Here is a 21,861-nt window from a genome sequence, read left to right on the forward strand (position 1 = left end):
CCAGGAACACGTATTTGGCCTTGATATCCCCTACCCTTTTTAGTAGAGGGATTTACAAGGAAATTCCGGGAGGTTATAAAACCTACAGGAAATAACTGTAAATACAAAGTTGACTTTGTTAGAAAGGTGATTGAGTTGGTAAGTATGTAGTTAAAAAACAAAAAAACTTTATGACTATAAGTGCAGAATGGGATAACAATGTGTCCCCTTTGCATTCTTCTCTTACTATCTTACTCTCCCCACAAATTTTATGCAGCTGTATGAATATTTAACTCAGTATTTTAAAAATTGATATTTCTCATACTACACTTTAAGCACAAATCTTGTTTTCCACAATATGACAGTCCTTGTACCAATGAGAATAACCGATAATAATAGTAGCTAATTTTGGATAATTACCAGGGAAGGCTATGCTCTGAATGGTTAGTACTGTTACCTCCCTATTATAGATGAAGAAAATACAGCACAGAGAGTTTATATTATTTGCCCAAGATACACAGGATATCTAGGATTCTTAACCATTATTTTGTACTCACTAATAGCAACAATAATAAGAACCACCCATGAGAATGCAAATTGTGTTCCAGGAACCTTCATTGACTCACTTCATCTTCATAACCCTAAAGGTAAATAATATCCCTGTTCTATACATGAGGAAACCAAGGTTCCAAAAGACTGAATAATTCATTCCAAGTTACATCCTGGTAAGTAACTCTAAACAACCTCCTATATGTATTGAAAGATGTTTTGGGCTGAGCTGCAGCTCAGGTTTTTAAAATATTGGTGACAGGAGACAGACAGTGCCCCATTTGAACTATATGAATGGTAGTGTCCTATGATTAGGAGAGGAGGAAGGAGCTGAAGGCTCATGAAGAGAAAAGCAAAACAGAAAGGGTGAATGGGCTAATGGGCTGCTGGGTTTTTTTCCTCTCTTCTTTCTTTCTTTCTTTCTTTTTCTTTCTTTCTTTTTTGATGTTATCTATTTATACTTTAAAATTTTCTCAAACTGGGGTGTAGTTTAGTAGTAGGCCCAGCTATCCCACTCCGTGGACTTCACCCTCTTGACCTTTTGAAACAGCTTAGAAAGAGTGAGGACTTACCACTGGAGGGGGCTATGTTCTTAATTCTTTGGACTTAGTCACAAGCAGCACAGTTATGAAGGAGAGCTCAGCAAACTTTTCCTGTAAAAAGCCACATGGCAAATATTTTCATGTTGCATATCATAAGGTCTCCGTCAATACTGCTCTACTCTGCACTGTGACGTATAACCAGAAACAGGCCATATGCAAATGAACAGGCATGGCTGTGTCCGTGAAAGTCTGGGAGACTACTCGCTATTCCTTGTCAACCTGCACTGTTAGTCAGAACACAGCCTTCGTCTACACTTCCATAACGTGCTACTGCTTGCTTCATTCACAATTTATCCTCACGCTTCTGCCATCATCATGCCAAGGCATCAACTGTGCCTCCTGGAGCCTCCACTCCATTGCAAATATGTATCCTGCAGTGTGTCTTCACTCTCCCTGATTTGAACTGAAGCCTCACTCACTCTTGGCCAAAGACCTTACATCATTCATTCACTCATCTAACAACAATGTATCTAGTAGGAACTCTATCAATAATAACTAGCCTTGCATTGTTGTGTGTGTGTTACATATATTAAGCCCTCCAAATCTCACAACCACGTTATTTTCCTTTATGGGTCAGAAAACTGAGACAAAGAGTGCTTAAGAAACACTGCAGTAACATCTCTTAAGTGGCAGAGCCAGGAATGCACCCAGGCTCTGGAACCAAGTTTTATCCCCCATACATCACTGTTCTATAAATGGACATACAGTAGAGACCACTAGAGAGATCATCCCTGTTTAAGGGGAAGAATGTTTTTAAATTTTCATCTTGCAATACTTTTAATTTTGCAGAAGAGCTTCAAATGATACAGAATTCCCATATATCCTTAGGTTTCCCCAACAATAACATCGCACACAACCACACACTATTTATTAATACTAAGAAATTAATGTGGATACAATATTACAGACTTAACTACACATTCTAACAGCATTTCACCTGTTTGTCCACTAATGTCATTTTGGTAGTTCAGGATCTAGTGTAGGGCACACGTGGCATTGAATCATCATGTCTCCTCAGTCTCCTCCAATCTGTGACAGTTTCTCCCACTTTTGTTTTTTATGATCTTGACGCTTTTGGAAAGCATGGATGAGTTATTTTGTAGAAAATCCCTCAAGTTGTTTTTGATTTTATTTTATTTGTTCTTTTTAGATATACATGATAGTGGAGTTTATTTTGGCATATTATACATACCCAGGGTGTAACTGATTCTAATGAGGATACTATTCTTGTGGTTGTACATGATGCAGAGTTACTCTGGACATGTATTCAAATACAAGGAGAGGAAAATTATGCTCAATTAATTCTACTGTCCTTCCTACTCCCCTTCCCCATCCCTTCTCTCATTCCCCTTTATCTATTTCAATATACTTCTGTTCTTCCCTACCCATCCTCACATGTTGTGGGTTAGCATCCACATATCAGAGAGAATATCTGGTCTTTGGTATTTTGGAAATGGCTTATTTTAATTAGCATAATATTCTTCAGTTCCATCCATTTACTGTCAAATGCCATGATTCCACTCTTCTTAATGGCTGAGTAGTATTCCATAATACTTTCCATAATGCTTTCCATTGTGGTTGCACCAATTTGCAGTCCCATCAGCAATGTATGCAAGTACCTTTCTCCCCACATCTTTGGCAACCTTTATTGTTACTTGTATTCTTGATAATTGCCATTCTGACTGGAGTAAGATGGAAACTCAGGGTAGTTTTAACTTGCATTTTTCTAATTACTAAAGATATTGAACATTTTTCATCATATATTTTTGACCATTCAGATTTCTTCTTCTGTGAAGTATCTGTTCAAGTCTTTTTCCCATTTATTGATTGGGTTATTTGGGTTTTCTTGGTGTTGTTTTTTGAGTTCTTTGTATATCCTGGAAATTAAAGCTCCATCTGAAGTGCAGGTTGTAAAGATTCTCCCATTCTGTAGGCTCTCTGTTCATATTCTTATTGTTTCCTTTGCAGTGAAGAAGTTTTTCAGTTTGATATCATTCTATTTATTGATTCTTGATTTTACTTCTTGCACTTTAGGAGTCTTATTGAGAAAGTCAATTCCTAAGTCCACATGATGGAGAGTTGAGCCTACTTTTTCTTCCATCCGGTGCAGGGTTTCTGGTCTAATACTTGATCCACTTTGAGTCGAGTTTTGTGCGGGGTTAGAGAGGGGTTGTTTCTTTCTATTTCATATGAATGTAGTTTTCCCAGCACCAATTTTTGAAGAGGCTATATTCTCTCAATGTATTTTTTGGCACCTTGGTCTAGTATGAGGTAACAATATTTATGTGGGTTCACATCTATGTCTTCTATTCTATTTCATTGGTCTTCCTGTTTGTTTTGTGCCAATACCATACTGTTTTTGTTACTATAGATCTGTAGTATAATTCAAGGTCTGGTATTGAGATGCCACCTGCATCATTAAGTTGGTTTTGTTTGATGTGTTTCTATAATCAGACTGGACCCAAGAATTTGGGGCTGAATAGCAAACAGGTGATGTGCCCTTCTCATAACATCAGGTCAAGAATGCATGCTATATATGAGTCATCAGGTGAGTTGGAATTAATCATTTGGCTAAGGTATGTGTGCTATATTTCTCTGCTGCAAAGTTATTGTTTTTCACTTTTCAGATTCTATTAGCAGTGAGTACTAAGTCCAGCCCACATTCAAACGGAATAGAATTAAGCTCTACCTCCTGGAGGAGGGAGAACTACATTTACCACTTAAAATTCCACAGGGAATATTTGTCCTTTCTTTCCCATTTGTTTTCTTGACCATTTACATCAGTATGGATTCATGGAAGTTTGTTTTATTCTTTAGGTTATAATCCAGTACTGTCACTATTTATTTTGCTACACAGATTCTTACAACTTTGGTCGCTGGGAGCTTTCTCAGGTTAATTATTTTGTCCTTTTCACATTTCCATTTTGTTTAAGACTTTTTCTGCTTTTTGTCACTACCACCTGCTCCAGGCTTAGCTTATGTTTTTCTGCCCCCACCCTACAATCAGCCACTTCCCAAAGAACTCATTTCTTTTGTGGAAGAATAGTGTTAGGAATCAAGTTTTCAGTGCCCAAAATGCTTTAGGTTCTTTCAGGGAAGCAGCCCTGCCCATAATCCCACTGTTCAAGAAGTAACCACATGGCTTCACCTACTCATCTTTGGCCCTGGAAGCAGCTAGAAAGTCCCACCCATTCTCTTGCTGCCCCAGAAACACTAAGGTGGCCCACCCATCTACCCTTGGACCCAGAAAATAGCCAGGAAGCCCTGCACCCTTTTTCCCCAGAAGCAGTCATGCAAACATCCCTGAGTAGTTCAGCCTGAAGAGGTCCAGTTGAGCAGAATTTCCTGAGTGGCCCTGTCTACAGAAGCCCCGTAAGAAGCAACCAGGTGGTCCTAGTCATGCTTCTATCATCCCAAGAAGCAGCTGAGCAGCCTGTTCTCAGAAGCTCAGCCTACTGAGGTCATGGGAAGCAGACACACAGCTCAGCTCACCTACTCTCAGTTCTAGGAAGCAGATGGACTGACCTTCTGAGTAAGTAGTCCCACCAAAGGCCTTGTGAAGTCACCTACACAGCCCTTAGACACAGATAGGGGCCATCTGTGTCCACTTGTGTGTTCTAGCCCCCATGTGGCTTTTAGACACTGACATACACCCCAATACTTGGCATACTAATGGGATCAAGTGGGTTATAGCACAGGATGATTAATGGGTACAGGGGTGCAGTTAGACAGGACAAGTAACTTCTAATGTTCTGCAGCACAGTAAGATAACCATTGCTGACAACAATTATTTGAATATTTCAAAATATCTAGTAAAGAGAATTTTGAATGTTCCTAGTACAAAAAATGATATATATTCATGTCAATTACCTTGATGTGATCATTACACATTGCATTCATGTACACTGTACTCAATAAAGATATACAATTACCGTGTGTTTATGAAAAATAAAAATAAAAATTTAAAGTTAGTTTTCTTTCACTGATTGGCAGCTTTTAGAGTATAATATTATTTTATTGTGCTTATATTTTCATTGTAAAGCAATCGAGTTTCTTTTTGAAATTAGGACAGTTTTAAATTTTGTAAAAATTAACAAAGAAATAAGACCATTCAACCTACCACTCAGCGAAGGAATTTTCTCTTTAGCACACGGATGACAGCCCCAGCATGAGGATTCCAGTAACATGAAGCTCCTGATGTGGTTCTGTTTTCCTGAATTGCTCTAGTGACAGTAAAGTTATTAAATGTTTATTGATTGTTGGACCAAATGCATAAACAACTATCTGTTATTCTTGTTAAATAATGAGGCAATGGCTATTTTTAAGTGTTTGTAGTGTCTCATGCAATAATCTAAAGTTTTACTAAGTGCAAAGCACATTAAGAGAGCAATTTGTTTATTAAAAGCATGGGTTTTTTTTTAAAGCATGGACTAAATATAACTATAAAAATGAAAATAGAAAGTTTTATATCATCTGCAGAGCAGCACTGTTAGAATGCAATAAAGACAAATAATTATCCCCCAGAGGAACACTGTTACAACCATTGCTTAATTATGGTTTATTTTTCCTTGACTCTTGTGGTAATTATTCACTCATTTGTACTGAGATGATGACAGCTTTTTAACAGCATGGTTGCTTTTGTTCCACACACCCCATGCTTTCCTCTCATTTTAGCCCTAAGACAAATTATTCAACTATTTTCAGGTCCTAAGTTTATTTTTAATGGTGTACATGTCTATTTATATTTATGATTCTCTAATTTTAAATAATTAGGTATTTTCATTTTGATATTTTAAAAATATATTGAGTGCCATTTAAAATGTTAAGGAATTCTCAGTCTTTCTACCATACATAAATTTAAGTTTGAAAGTGGAGCCAGAATAGCTTTGGGACTTGGGGTCATAAGACTTGGGTTGGAAAGGCACATACTAGCTATGTGTGAACTTACACAAGTTAATTAATCCCTCTGGGCACTCTTCATTTTTAAGGTACAGTCAGTGGTAATCACTCTTCTACTTTGTTATAAGGTTCAAATGAAATAATGACTTTGCACACCATAAAATTCTTGTCAGATATCAGTCAGCCTCTGTTTTCATTCATTCAAAAACTTTTACCAAATGCATACTACCTTCCAGGCACTGTGAGAAATGTACAGATGTTTGACTAGAAGATCGTGATGGCAACAATGTTTCTCGGGTTTAAAAATGTACACAATAATTCTTATGTCTATGTAACAATATCAGAGTGTTATAGTGGTATTATGCTTCCTCCAAATAAACCTTTCTTCAGGTTTACTTTTTATTAATTTTGGAAACAATAATCTTATTCTAATTTTGTAATAGATGTATTATAGACTGAATGTTAATATTAAATGATAGAGCTGAAACTCTGGGTTTGAAAATAGGATGCAGATTATAATTTTATCACTTCTAGACAGAAAAGTCAGAGGACATTGGTTAGTTTTGTTTTCAAAGTGGTGGATACTCTCAGGCTTTATGCCTAGTGCTGACTCTGATTGACTCTTCCTATTTGGACTGACAGTGGTCCCAGATGGAGTTTCAGTACAAATGGTCATGGGAAAGACTCCTGAGTTTTTATTTTTCTTTTTTTTCCAAGAGTTTATTTCAAAGAAATTGAAACAGTGGTGAGGACTCCAAGAGCAAGAGAAATGTGAGCTGTGATTACAACAGGGGCAGCAAGGAACTGTAATTACTAAAGGGGCCTCAAGAGACAATAGGATAATAGACTTGAGTTCAGCGATTCAACAAATACTTACCTACTTACCGAACATTCACCATGAACAATGCACTGAGCTAGCAATAGGGAACACAAGAATGGATACAGGCCTGATACTCCTTCCATGGAGCTTAGAGAAGTGAAGAGTTTTGAAAAGCTCAGAGGACTCTTCTAAGTAGAGAGAAAACAATATCTGGGAGGGATCCGGACATAAGAAAGTGTATCATGTCTTCAAATTATTCCTGGAGCGAAAAGGATACATACTGAGGTGACATGTCCTGTATACCTTTTTAATCCATCACAATCTTTGGCATTAGGTTGTCCACACAGAGACAAACATCAGACCTTTTTGGGGAAGTGGGGATACTGGGAATTAAATGTAGGAGCTACCACTGAGCTACCTCCCAAGTCCTTTTTTATTTTTTTATTTCTAGACAGAGTCACTAAGTTGCTGAGGGTCTCGCTAAGTTGCTGAGGCTCGCTGAACTTTCAATCCTCCTGCCCCAGCCCCTGGCATTGCCGGAATTATAGGCATGCACCACCATGCCTGGCCACATATTTTTGAATCCATAATAAATGATGAACATCAATGACTCTGGCACCACTGGACCAACTGAATTTCTAGAGCTTATCTGGCTTAGGGTGCCAAAATCTTAGTATCTTCAATGAGAAATTGAATCTTATTTGCTATACAGACTGATATGGAAATATAATGAGGTGACATGTGGGAAGGCAATTTTTAAAATGTAAATACATCATCAAATATTCATTGTTCCTCTTTGAGACAATTGGAGGAATGGAAATAACTTGGAAAAGAACCATATCCAGGAAGATTCTAGATCCAAGAGGATCAGAATCCTGGACATTTTCTTAATTTTAATTCTTATCTTGTCATGGAACAGGATGTTTTTGAAGCAAAAATAGTTGTATTTGTGTCAATGTCAGAGTCTCATAAACTCAGCTTGAGGGAAGAAGAAGAAGTACCCAGCCTATCAGCTTGAGCAAGGGCAGAGCTGTTGTGCTTGAAGTTTGCAGGCCAATATGCCTGGGTTTCACACCAGAGTAGAAAGTGGGCAATTTGGTTAAAGAATAGCCACTTTGGATGTTATCCCCACTGAATCAAGCTCATCCTTTGATTATATACATATAGGAAGACATATATGTTAAAAGGAAACTTGTTAAAGTTTTAGTTTGAGTTATGAGATAAGATATATAAAAACACATTAAAATCTACAAATATTTATAAAAGTATAAGAAATTGCTATCATTGATAATATTTTTATTTTTATAGTGGTCTGAATCATTATAATCTTAAAGGTGAAGCTTCTTTTAAAAATGTGCTTTGGGAATTTCATTAAATGGTTTTGAATGGAATCCAAGTCTTGAATATCTTAAATGAATTCCACGGTCTTCTGAATATGTTATAGTGTTGCTTAGGATATTAGATAATGGAACTGTGACCCTACAGCTTTAGTGAAACTAATGATATTAATAAAGCCAAATAGGCCTTTATCTAGGATGACAAAACGAAATTGCACAGCAATTTTTATTAACAACCATTGAGATATCCTTGGAATAATGCCACAAAGTTGGAAAAGGAAAAATTAATTATTTGAGAGTGCATTCACATATGGCCATATGTCTTTTGTTAAAGTACCTGAAGAATGAGAAGCAGACAAAAATAATTTTCTCCACCTACAAGGAACCTGAATAAAAGTAAAAGCCTTGCATGATGTTCTCTATAAACTTAGAAGCCACTCTCCATAAGGCTTCATATTCCAAAGACCTTGTATTATTATCAGTTAATTTACTGGTTACACCAAGCATAGCAAATGAATTTCAATTCCTCTGACAATACTAATTGATCCATAGTGGTTTCTGGGGGCATTTATAAAAAGAGACTGTGATGTGAAACCCATTCCAAAGCAAAGATCACTGATAGGTATGTTCCATTATGAGTCTACGTGGTTAGCAACCCCAGCACAGTTACAGTAATGGCCCTGTATTAGGAAAAAGAAAGATGAAGTACAGGACCAGTTAGTCATTTATTCATTTATCTATCCTTTACCTCTTCAAAAAAGACATGGAAGAAAATACAGGTAACATGGTAAGACAAAGATTTGAGGCAAAAGGAAAGTAAGATAAATAGTAATGTAAGGTCACTACTAAATGGAAGCTATTAAACTCTATATACTGACCAAAGAGGGCTTAAACTTTGACTCTGAATTTCCTAATAATCATATTAAAAATGGAAGGTGTAATTATTTGGTAGATTCAGATGATGTAAAAAAATAAGGCAGGTTATACAAGGAAAATGAAACACAAACATTTTGCCATCAAAGTATAGAAGACATAAATTTTAGTCCTCAGTCTGCCATTTGGTAGCCATCTGACTTTCTACAATTTATTTAACTTGATTATCCCAATGTTTTCATTTGGCAAATGTGGATAATAATGCTGTGCAATAGTTCAGATCTTAGTTCTCTCCCATATGGCAAAGGATTAGTTCCCAGAATGGCACTATTGGGAACTGGTGGGCACATTAAGAGGTGTGGGACCTAGTGGGAGATCTGGGTCATTAGGGGACTGTGGTATCCAGATCTCCTCTCTCTTTCAGTTCCCAGCCATGAAGTGAACAGTTTTGCTCGGTCACACCATTCCATCATGGTGTGCTTCTTTGCCCCAAGCAATGGGGCCAATTAGGGACTAAAAACCTCCAAAACTATGAGTCAGAAATGAACCTTTGCTTCTTAAAGTTGATTATCTCAAGTATTTGTATAGAGATGGAATGTTGACTGACACATGCTCCTTTGTGAATTGTTCTGAAGTTAAGTGATAAAGTGGTTATATTCTTTATTTTTGCTTTGAATTACGTAGATTCATTGCTATTATTTCCTTGCCCCACTCTAGGTCCTGGCCTTGCAAATGGTACCGGCTCTGCTCCTTTGCCCTCTGGTTTCCTGATCCAGCCTCCCTTTACCTTTGGCTTCGTTTTTGGTTCAGCCAAAAGGACACATCCTCTTGCTCCTGCATCAAGGCTGAAGGTCTAATTGTAGCATCTCCCTTTATGACAACTCCTGATGAGTTGCATTCACAATGCCAGCTCTCGCCAAGCCCCAAGAACATGGCTACTTCCTCTTTTTCTTTTTGGCCTATGAGTAGGCTCCTTTATGTTGCCATCCCTGGGTGCCTTAGGATTACTTGCAGGTTTCCTCAGTCCCATTCATACTTCTACGCATGGTGCCTTCATTAAATTCTCAAGAGAACCCAATGTGAGTGTGAAATCTATATTTTGCCAGGCCTCTGACTGATACAATAAATGTTTATAGCAAAGTTGGAGTGAAGGGAGTAGTGTCCCATTTTTGAGCTCCTGCTGTAGGCCAACACAGAGCTGGGCACTTTTATGGCAGATAATCAATGAACGCTAATAAATCTAAAGAAAGGAGTATGAGGCAGATAAATCAGAGAAGAGCAAGTGTCACCAAAATCTGAGACATGGGATTAGGATCCTTTCCATCAGTTTACCCATTCTGCCAGCTCAGAATGTAAACATAACAAAAAGGGACATCAGAATTAATCAGCTCAATTAGCCCGAACAACAACAATATAAAATGTTGTCCTAGGTCTGAATAAAATTTAAAGAGCAATAGTGTATATAGCAAAGAGCAAGTATGTGGTATTTCTTTGTGTAATTTAATGTAACTTGGTTGTACGATGGAGATGATCAGGCATAAACAAAAATTAATGGAGTGACTGGTGTTCTCACAGAACTATCCATTTCTGGAGTGATTTAAAATTTTCAAATGATGTTCCATCAGAAAGAAAGTATTTCGCATCCCGTTCACAGACATCTATGTGTGCATATGCACACGCAATCAAGTTTAGGAATGACTTAAATGAAGAGAAAAAGAAACAAGAAGCCACAAAGTGTATCATTCCTAGTGTCTAACACAGGCACAAGTATATGGGTGCTAAGTTTGGATGTTGAATGTCTCCCAGAGGCCCATGTGTTGGTCTCAGCCCCCAGCTTGGCATTATTGGGGAGTGGTGGAATCTTTGAGAGGTGGGGCCTATCCCTGTAGAGTTTTAGGTCATTAGGGGCATACAGATGAAGGGGATTGTGGGACATGGCTTCTTCTGATGTCTCCATTCCTTGTCATGAGGTGGAAAGGCTTTGCTCCAGTATACACTACCCACAGGCCCAAAAGCAACAGGGCCAACCTTCAAAACTGTTAGACAAAACAATCCCATTAATAAGTTAATTACCTCAGGTATTTGTTTCAGTAACAGAATGCTAACATAGTAGATATCCAGAAAATTCTCTTTTGGGGCCTATAAACTACCAAAGTCAGATCATTTGGTGTGCTTCGCTCATGAAAGTATTCTAGTTGTTATACTGTCAGGAGAGGCCCACTCAGAGCCTTTTTATTTCAAGTTTTTTGTAGGACAGCAGAGATACCTTAGATCCTTTTTGCACAAGTTGTTCTCATAACCAAATATCAAATAACCACAGTTCTGAGAAGTTTAAGAAAAAAGATTCATAAAATACAATGTTTCATGTTTCTTTTTGCTATATTTTCCTGCTTTGAGTTCAACATGTGTAAATCATTCTGTTACTATAAGCTTAATGAATGAAGTAAAAAGTAATAATGAAAAAATGTAATAATGAAATAAAGTTTTAATCACAATTTTTTTTTGGCATGATCAGCTTGATTATATTTGATATACACTCAGGGGGGTTTGTATTTCAGATGAAACTTTTCTTAAAACGATTCATGTGTCCCAGATGTGACCTAGTTTCATTCTGGGAAATGAATGCTGAGTGTGGCACAGGGAAGTCAAGCAGACAGAGCTATTTCAGGAGCTATTAATGTGGTACACTTATAGGAAAAAATATGTGAATCCAGCTGGCCAGTGAAAACATTCCTTGAGCATATACTATGTACTAAGTGACATTCCAGGATCCAGAAATGCAAATATAAAGGTCAAATCCTGAGCTTCAGGAACTCATGGACTAGTTGAAAAGAAAGACAACAAACTTGTCACTATGTAAAAGAAAACAAATGTAAAAGATAACTTGAATCTAATGTATGAAATATGATATGTCAAGAGCTTTATAATGTTTTGAACAACCAATAAAAAAAATTAAAAAAAAAAAAGACAAAGCATAATGTGTGCAATCACAGAAGTCTGAAAAAGGTGGAGAAACATTTTGTAAAATACAGCTGTTTGTTCTGTCTAAGGAGAGTTCATGGCCAAGGCTTCACAAAAGAGATGGAATCAGAGAAAATTCTAAAGTTTAAAATTACAGTTTGGAAACTGTCTTAAATTAAGTTATGATCTATAGATGGAAACATGTCCATTTGGATAAATGAAAAAAAAGAAAGAAAGAAAATGGAATAGAAAATGCATGGCACAGTTCTAAGCATAAAATAAGAACCATTAAGTGCTTTCTCTTTTTGTCTTGTGTATTTTTAAATAAAGGTAAAATTCACTTAATGTAATTTGCACCCTTTTAATCATTTTAAAGTGCATAATTCAGCGATGGATTGATAATGTTTTGTATCTATCACCACTATTTAATTCCAGAATATTTTCAACATTCCCCAAAGAAACCTTTTTCCCAATGAGCAGTCCCTGGCCTTTTCTCTCCACTCCCTGCCCCGCACTAGCATACGAAAACCCACTAATTAACCTGATTTCTATCTCTGCCTACTCTGAACATTTCAAAAAAATATGATCATATACGATGTAGCCTTTTGTATCCGGATTCATTCATTTGGTACAATGTTTTCAAGGTGCATCCATGTTGCAATATGAATCAGTACTTCATTCATTTTTATAGTTGAATGACATCCCACTATATCTATATGCCTCATTTTGTTGGGGCACTGGATTTTTTCCCCTCACATTTTGACTATTGTGAATAGTGCTGCTGTGAACATTCATATTCAATTTTTTTGTTTGTTTGTTTTGGTTTTTTTTTTTTTTTTTTTTTTTTGTGACTTGTTTTCAATCTCTTGAGTAAATACCTACAAATACAATTGCTAGGTCACATAGTAACTATACTACGTTTAACTTTCTAAGGTTAAACACCAAGCTGTTTTCCCACTTGATACGATGTGGCTGCATCACTTGACATTCCCTGGACTAATGTATGTAGGTTCAAGTTTTTCCACACCTTGACAACACTTGTTATTTTCCATTTTTGTTGTTGTTACTGTGGTGATTCTCTTATCTTTCTTTTCCTTTTCCATTTTGTAGCCACTCTGGTACATGTGAAATGGCATTTCATCATGGTTTTCATTTGTATTACTCTAATGATGATGATGTTGACATGTTTATATGTCCTTATTAGCCACTAAGGCATCTTCCATGGAGTAATGTCTATTTTTAAATTGTGCTTTTTTGCTCATTTTTATTGTCAATAGCAAGAGTTCCATATATACTCTGGATATAAGTCTATTTATTAGATATGTGGTATACAAATATATTCTTATACTTTGTAGGTTGTTTCATTTTATTGATAGTGTCCTTTGATGAATAAAGTTTTTATTTTAATAAAGTCCAAGTAATCTATGTTTTTCTTTTGTTGCTTGTGATTCTGGTATCATATTTAAGAAAACATTGCTTAATCTGAGATCATGAAGATTGACACCTATTTCTTTCAAAGAATTGTATGGTTGTAAACCTTACATTTAGATTTTTTACCTATTTTGAATAAACTTTTTGTATATGGTATAAGGTAGATATGCAAATTTATTCTTTTGTTTATGGATATCCAGTTGTCCCAGCACCATCTATTGAGGACTATTCTGTCCACATTGAATGGTCTTGGCATCTGTGTTAATCAGTTTCTCACCACTGTGACCAAAATGACTGACAAGAACAATTTAGAAGAGGAAAATGTTATTTTGGCTCATGGGTTCAGACTTTCAGCCCATGAATGAATAACTACAATTGTTCTGGGCACAAAATGAGGAAAAATCCTGATGGAAGGTTGTGGAAGAGGAACACTACTCAGCTCATGACTCATGGCAGCCAGAAAGCAGAGGGAGGAAATGAGTGAGAAAAGGGTGGGGGAAGAGAGAAGATCCAGGGACAAAATTTATATAATCCCTATGGCAGGTCTCCAGTGAACCACTTCCTCTAGCGTGCCCTACCTGCCCACAGATGTCACCCAGAAATCCATTCAGATTATTAATACACCAAATGGATCAATCAACTAATTAGGTTCTGGTTCTCACAATCTAATCATTTCACCTCTTGCTTTTAGTGGACACCTCATTCCAAACCAAGACATTTCTGCTCAGGGGTCCCAAAAGTTCACGTACATCTCATAATGCAAAAATGCATTTGGTCCATCTTTAAGAGTCTCCATAGTCTTAAGAGTTCCATCATTACCCCCAAAGTTCAAGTCCAAAGTCTCCTCTGAGACCCAAGGCAAACTCTTGGCTGTGAGCCCCTGTAAAGATCAAAAGCAAATTAGATATATCCAATATATGATGACACAGAGTAAACATTCCCATTTCAAAAGGGAGGGATAGAGGATAGAAAGAAAGGATGGGACCAAAACAAGACCAAAATTCAGCGGGGAAAACATTCTATGACTAGCATCTGGGACACATGGCAGTAACATGTAATCTCCAAAGGGTTTGGATAGCCCTGTCCCTTTGACCTTATCGGATGCAGCCTTAATGGCCTCTCTCTCAGGTCTGCTCTCTCTATAGTCAGCGATTTTCCTTAGCAAACTTTCCAGGTTACTGGCATCTCTTAGTTACTGGGGTCTACATTCCAGCTTTGGCTTCCTTTTCACAGCTTCACACATCACCCTTTCAGGGACTGCCTTTAGGGATTCTGAATGTTCTACATGGTTTCCCAGGCCTTCCTTTGAAATCACAGTGGAGGCCTCCAAGACCCTGACTCCAGCATCCTGCAATGCCGCAGTCTGACTGGGCACAATTCACCAGCCACTTGTCAAGCAGAAACGAACTTTATTTTTAGAACACACGCTGCACTACAGGAGCTCTTTAGGAATTCCCTCAGAGCCCAACGGCCACCACTGGCTTCCAGGGAGCCTCCCAACCCCCCACTCCTCCCGCTCTTGAGGCCGATTGGCTGGGTTGTGGGCGGAGCCAAAAGAGTCCCCCAATGAGCAGCTCTGTGGTCTGAAAGGGTGGGGAAACAGCCCAATGAGCATCGCAGCAGAGGAGCCAATCAGTTGGCAGCTGGAAATTTGCTGGGCCGCATCAGCTGTGGCTCTCACGCTGCAGTCCTGCAGAACCAGCATTACAAGGACTACACCAAGGTCTGCTGCCAGTTCAAGAAGTAGCTGGGACCTCTTGGGCTACTTCTGCAGTAGCCTCTGAGTGCCTTGGTGGCAGAACATGGTAAAATAAATCCTAAGAAGATATTTGTCTGGGTATATCTGTTCAAGCAGGGTGTCCCCAAAGTCTCTTTAAGACAAATTTTCACTTCTACACCCTGTATCCTGCAATAGATGTGGTCTTATTGGTTCTTGGGATCCCCTCAAGGCATCTTTCCTGTTGTCACTGTGCAAAGTACTTAGCTTCTCTTTAATGGTGGTACTTTCTTCAGCAACCCCAACTTCCTTTTCCGTGGTATTATGTGCAATTCTTCTCTAGTCAAACTACCAGTTTCTCAAATTGTTCCTCTATGCTTTTTGCTCTGAAACCTCACAATAAACCTGACTAAAAGCTTCCCACAACACCCATGCTACTGCCTGATGCTGCACTGCCTTGAGATTTCCTTTCCAGATTAATTATTCCATTGCCTTTATATTTAGCCTCATAGAAAGCCTCAGGACATGGGCCAAATGTAGATAACTTCTTCACCAGAATGTAGCATGAAGAGTTTCTAGTTCAACTTCCAGTGGAGTCCCCAATCCACTCTGAAACCTTATGAGCACAATCTTTACCACTGTACAGAACAACCCCATTTCTCAATACCCATGTATGTGTTAGTTAGCTTTTCATTATAGTGAAAAAATACTTGACAAAAACAATTTAGAGGAGGAAGTTTACTTTGGCTCATGGTTTCAGAGGTTCAGTCCATGGATGGCTGACTGCAATTGCTCTCAACATAGATAAGGTAGAATGCCAGTGAAAATCAATTATCATAGATGAATGAGATTTTTTTTCTAGACTCAATTATATTCCATTGATCATCTCTCCTTTTCACATTACCACACTGTTTTCATTATTAGAGCTTCTCTTTAGTCAGTTTTGGAATAGGTAACTGTGAATTCTCCCAACTTAATTTTTTCATGATTTCAGATTCTGTACTATTTGCAATGCCATATAAAATTTTAAATCATCTTGTCCATCTATTCAAAAAAGTAGTTGAGATCTGGAAAGAGTGTATGGCGTTTACAGGTCAATTTGGGGAATTCTGCCCTTGTAATAAGTCTTTCAATGCATGAACATGGGATGACTTTCTATATATTTAGGTGTTCTTTAATTTCTTTCATCAACGTAAAATTAAAATGTATGAATCTTACACATCCTTGGTTAATGTATTCTTTAGTATATTATTCTTTTTATTATACTTTAAATTTATTATTTTCATTATATTTTAAGAGTAATTGTTTTATTATTTTCTACTTGAGATTATTCATTGCTGGTATACAGAAATACATTGAATCTTCTGGTGTTGATCTTATAACCTACCACTTTTCTGAATACTTTGAATTCTTTTATTAGCTCTAACAGTTTTGTGGTACATATTGTATATATTTGTGATATATAATTTAATATTAAATTAATTTACATATTAAGTGAATATATAATCTAATATACTTATATTGAATATTAAATGAACTGTTAATATTAAATTAATATATAATTTAGTTACCTAATATCAAATTATATATTACAAACACATAAAATATGTATCACAAATATATATGTATATTAATATGTTTTTGATTACTGATTCAATCTTCTTACATATGCATATATATTATATATATGTATGTATCACAAATTACATGAAATCATGTTGTCTATGAATAGAGATAGTTTATTTACTTCCAGCACAGTGTTGAATAGAACACGTGAAAGTAGAAATCTTTGTCTTGTTCCTGACAAAGGTGGGAAGGTCTTTCACATTGAGTGTGAAGTTAGCTGTGGGATTTTTCAAAGATGGACTTTATTTTGTTGAGAAAGTTTCCTTCTATATGTAGGTTTCTGAGTTCTTTTATCAGGAAAATTTGTTGAATTTTGTCAAATGATTTTTCAGCATCATTTGAGATGACTGTGGATTTTATTCTTCCTCCTATTGATAGGGGATAATATTTATTGCTTTTCATATTTTGAACCATCCTTGCATTACTGGAATATAGATCTTTTAGTCATGGGGTATACTCCTTTTAATATGCTGTTGGATATGATATGTCAAGAGCTTTGTAATGTTTTGAATAACCAATAAAAAAAAAGAAAAAAATATGCTGTTGGATTTGGTTTGCTAGCATTCTGTGGATGATTTTTGCATCTTTAGGCATAGACAATATTGACTTGAAGTTTTTTTTCTTTGGATGTCTTTGTCTGGCACTGGTATCAGATCGACGACAGAATGAAGTTATGGGATGTTTTGTTTTCTTCTATTTTTGGAATAGAAGGATTGATGATCTTCTCAAAACAAATGATAAACTTCTCCCATAAAGCCATCCAGTCCTGAGCTTTTCTTTCTTCCTCTCTTTTTGGTATTAGGGATATTGAACCCAGGGGTACTTAACCACATCCCCAGCCCTTTTTGTATATTTTATTAGATACAGGGTCTCACTGAGTTGCTAAGTTCCTCAGTAAGTTGCTGAGACTGGCTTTGAACTCCTCCTGCCTCAGCTTTTCTTTTTTATTTTTTTTATTGGTTGTTCAAAACATTACAAAGCTCTTGACATATCATATTTCATACATTAGATTCAAGTTGGTTATGAACTCCCAATTTTACCCCAAATACAGATTGCAGAATCACATCGGTTACACATCCACATTTTTACATAATGCCATATTAGTAACTGTTGTATTCTGCTACCTTTCCTATCCTCTACCATCCCCCCTCCCTCCCCTCCCATCTTCTCTCTCTACCCCATCCACTGTAATTCATATCTCTCCTTGTTTATTTTCCCATTCCCCTCACAACCTCTTATATGTAATTTTGTATAACAATGAGGGTCTCCCTCCATTACCATGCAATTTCCCTTTTCTCTCCCTTTCCATCCCACCTCATGTATCTGTTTAATGTTAATCTTTTCTTCCTGCTCTTCCTCCCTGCTCTGTTCTTAGTTGCTCTCATTATATCAAAGAAGACATTTGGTATTTGTTTTTTAGGGATTGGCTAGCTTCACTAAGCATAATCTGCTCTAGTGCCATCCATTTCCCTGCAAATTCTATGATTTTGTCATTTTTTAGTGCTGCGTAATACTCCATGGTGTATAAATGCCACATTTTTTTTTATCCATTCATCTATTGAAGGGCATCTGGGTTGGTTCCACAGTCTAGCGATTGTGAATTGTGCTGCTATGAATATCGATGTAGCAGTATCCCTGTAGTACGCTCTTTTAAGGTCTTCAGGGAAAAGTCCAAGAAGGGCAATAGCTGGGTCAAATGGTGGTTCCATTCCCAGCTTTCCCAGGAATCTCCATACTGCTTTCCAGATTGGCCACACCAGTTTGCAGTCCCACCAGCAATGTACAAGAGTACCCTTTTCCCCACATCCTCTCCAGCACTTGTTGTTGTTTGACTTCATAATGGCTGCCAATCTTACTGGAGTGAGATGGTATCTTAGGGTGGTTTTGATTTGCATTTCTCTGACTGCTAGAGATGGTGAGCATTTTTTCATGTACTTGTTGATTGATTGTATGTCCTCCTCTGAGAAGTGTCTGTTCAGGTCTTTGGCCCATTTGTTGATTGGGTTATTTGTTTTCTTATTGTTTAATTTTTTGAGTTCTTTGTATACTCTGGATATTAGGGCTCTATCTGAAGTGTGAGGAGTAAAAATTTGTTCCCATGATGTAGACTCCCTATTTACCTCTTTTATTGTTTCTCTTGCTGAGAGAAAACTTTTCAGTTTAAGTAAGTCCCATTTGTTGATTTTTGTTATCAACTTTTGTGCTATGGGTGTCCTATTAAGGAATTTGGAGCCCGACCCTACAATATGTAGATCGTAGCCAACTTTTTCTTCTATCAGACGCAGAGTCTCTGATTTGATATCTAGCTCCTTGATCCACTTTGAGTTAACTTTTGTGCATGGCGAGAGGAGGGGATTCAGTTTCATTTTGTTGCATATGGATTTCCAGTTTTCCCAGCACCATTTGTTGAAGATGCTATCCTCCCTCCATTGCATGCTTTTAGCTCCTTTATCAAATATAAGATAGTTGTAGCTTTGTGGATTAGTCTCTGTGTCCTCTATTCTGTACCATTGGTCCACCCTCCTGTTTTGGTACCAGTACCATGCTGTTTTTGTTACTATTGCTCTGTAATATAGTTTTAAGTCTGGTATCGCTATACCGCCTGATTCGCACTTCCTGCTTAGAATTGCTTTTGATATTCTGGGTCTTTTATTTTTCCATATGAATTTCATGATTGCTTTATCTATTTCTACAAGAAATGCCGTTGGGATTTTGATTGGCATTGCATTAAACCTATAGAGAACTTTTGGTAATATCGCCATTTTGATGATGTTAGTTCTGCCTATCCATGAACAGGGTATATTTTTCCATCTTCTAAGATCTTCTTCTACTTCTCTTTTTAGGGTTTTGTAGTTTTCATTATATAAATCTTTCACCTCTTTTGTTAGGTTGATTCCCAAGTATTTTATTTTTTTTTGAGGATATTGTGAATGGAGTGTTTTTCCTCATTTCCATTTCAGAAGTTTTGTCGCTGATATACAGAAATGCCTTTGATTTATGCGTGTTGATTTTATATCCTGCCACTTTGCTGAATTCATTTATTAGTTCTAGTAGTTTTTTTGTAGACCCTTTTGGGTCTTCTAGGTATAGAATCATGTCATCTGCAAATAGTGATAATTTAAGTTCTTCCTTTCCTATTTTTATGCCTTTAATTTCTTTCGTCTAATTGCTCTGGTCACTGTTTCGAGAACTATATTGAATAGAAGTGGTGATAGAGGGCATCCCTGTCTTGTTCCAGATTTTAGGGGGAATGCCTTCAATTTTTCTCCATTGAGAATGATGCTAGCCTGGGGCTTAGCATAGATAGCTTTTACAATGTCGAGGTAAGTTCCTGTTATCCCTAGTTTTTCTAATGTTTTGAACATAAAGGGATGCTGTACTTTGTCGAATGCTTTTTCTGCGTCTATTGAGATGATCATATGGTTCTTATTTTTAAGTCTATTGATGTGGTGAATAACATTTATTGATTTCCATATATTGAACCATCCTTGCATCCCAGGGATGAATCCTACTTGATCATGGTGCACAATTTTTTTGATGTGCCTTTGTATCTGATTCGCCAGAATTTTATTGAGGATTTTTGCATCTAGGTTCATCAGAAATATTGGTCTGTAGTTTTCTTTCTTTGAGGTGTCTTTGTCTGGTTTCGGAATCAGGGTGATGTTGGCCTCATAGAATGAATTTGGCAGAGCTCCTTCTTTTTCTATTTCCTGAAATAACTTGAAAAGTATTGGTATTTATTCTTCCTTAAAGGTTTTGTAAAACTCCGCTGTATACCCATCTGGTCCTGCTGCCTCAGCTTTTCTTTGTTAAAAGTTTTTGATTACAGATTTAATCTTCTTACTTGTTTGAGATCTACACAGAATTTTATCTTCTTGATGATTTTGATAATTTGTGTGTGTAGCTTGTGTTTATAGGAATTTGCTAATTTCATCTAGGTTATGTAATTAATTGATATGTAAATATTCATAACATTCTTGTATAATCCTTTTTATTCATATAAATTTGATAGTAATGCCCCCACTTTCATTTTTTATTTTAGTGACTTGAATCTTTTTCTTCTTTATCAATTAAGCTAATGTTTTGACAATTTTTTAATCTTTTCCAAGAACCAGTTTTTTGTTTCATTGGTCTATTGCTTTCTACTTTTTCACTTATCTCTTCTCAAATCTTTATTAATTTTGACCTTTTTCAGCTTTATGGTACTTTGTTCTTTTAAGAAGATTTCTCCTTTTTCAGTGTAGGAATTTAGAATTATAAACTTCCTTTGGAGAGATGTTTTCACTGTATCCCAGAAATCTTATTATGTTGTATTTTCATTTTCATTTGTAATAAGAATTTTCTATAGCCCCTTGGTTATTATTTGACCCACTGGTTGTTTTAATAAGAGTATGCTGTTTAATTTCCATTTGCATTTGAATTTGCAATTTTTCTTTTTGTTACTGATTTTTATTGCATTTTATTATGACCAGAGAATATACTCTGTGTAGTTTCAGTCCTCTAAAATTTATTACAATTTATTTTATGGCCTAACACATGGACTGTCCTAGAGAATGTCTCATGCATATTTAAGATGTGAATTCTGCTATTGTTGGTTATATGGTTCTGTACTTATGTTTTAGGTCTAGTTGGTTTATAATCCTTTATGTCCTTGTTGATCTTCTGTCTAGTTGTTGTATCTATTATTGAAAATGAGGTACATAAGTGTCCTACTATTATTGTTGAGCTATTTCTCCCTTTAATTGTGTCAGTCTTTGCTTCACATATTTGAGACTCCATTTATAGGATTATAAATCATCTTGATAGATTGAAACTTTTATCATTATGTAATGACCTTTGCCTTGTGTATCAATATTTTTCTTATACTCTATTTTGTCTGATATTACACCACTGTGATATTACTTCAGCTGTCTTTTGGTTAGTGTTTGCCTGAAATATCTTTTATTCAGGTTTTGACTTTCAACTTATTCTTTATTTGGATTTAAAGCAAGTGTCCTGAAGTCATAATATTGTTAGATCATATTTTATAATCCATTTTGTCAATATTTATCTGTCCACTATTTTTTC

General features: G+C 36.5%; 1 protein-coding gene across 8 annotated transcripts in view; it reads left to right on the forward strand.

The window, feature by feature from the left end:
* The window catches only part of Fggy (FGGY carbohydrate kinase domain containing), a 414,685-nt gene extending 403,131 nt beyond the window's left edge, over nt 1–11,554 (forward strand). For 2 of the 8 annotated variants that reach the window (XR_009227386.1, XR_009227394.1), the window contains 3 exons: nt 588–4,662; nt 5,278–5,362; nt 9,777–11,554. The gene's annotated coding sequence lies outside the window, so the exon portion shown is untranslated. The remainder of the gene's footprint in view (nt 1–587; nt 4,663–5,277; nt 5,363–9,776) is intronic. The other 6 variants (XR_009227389.1, XR_009227387.1, XR_009227392.1 and 3 more) reach the window with 6 other exon arrangements.
* The last annotated feature ends 10,307 nt before the right edge of the window (nt 11,555–21,861 follow it).

Source organism: Marmota monax, unplaced genomic scaffold (genome assembly GCF_021218885.2).
Source record: "Marmota monax isolate L192 unplaced genomic scaffold, Marmota_monax_Labrador192_F-V1.1 WCK01_AAM20220418_F8-fsc00023, whole genome shotgun sequence".
NCBI classification, from domain to species: domain Eukaryota; kingdom Metazoa; phylum Chordata; class Mammalia; order Rodentia; family Sciuridae; genus Marmota; species Marmota monax.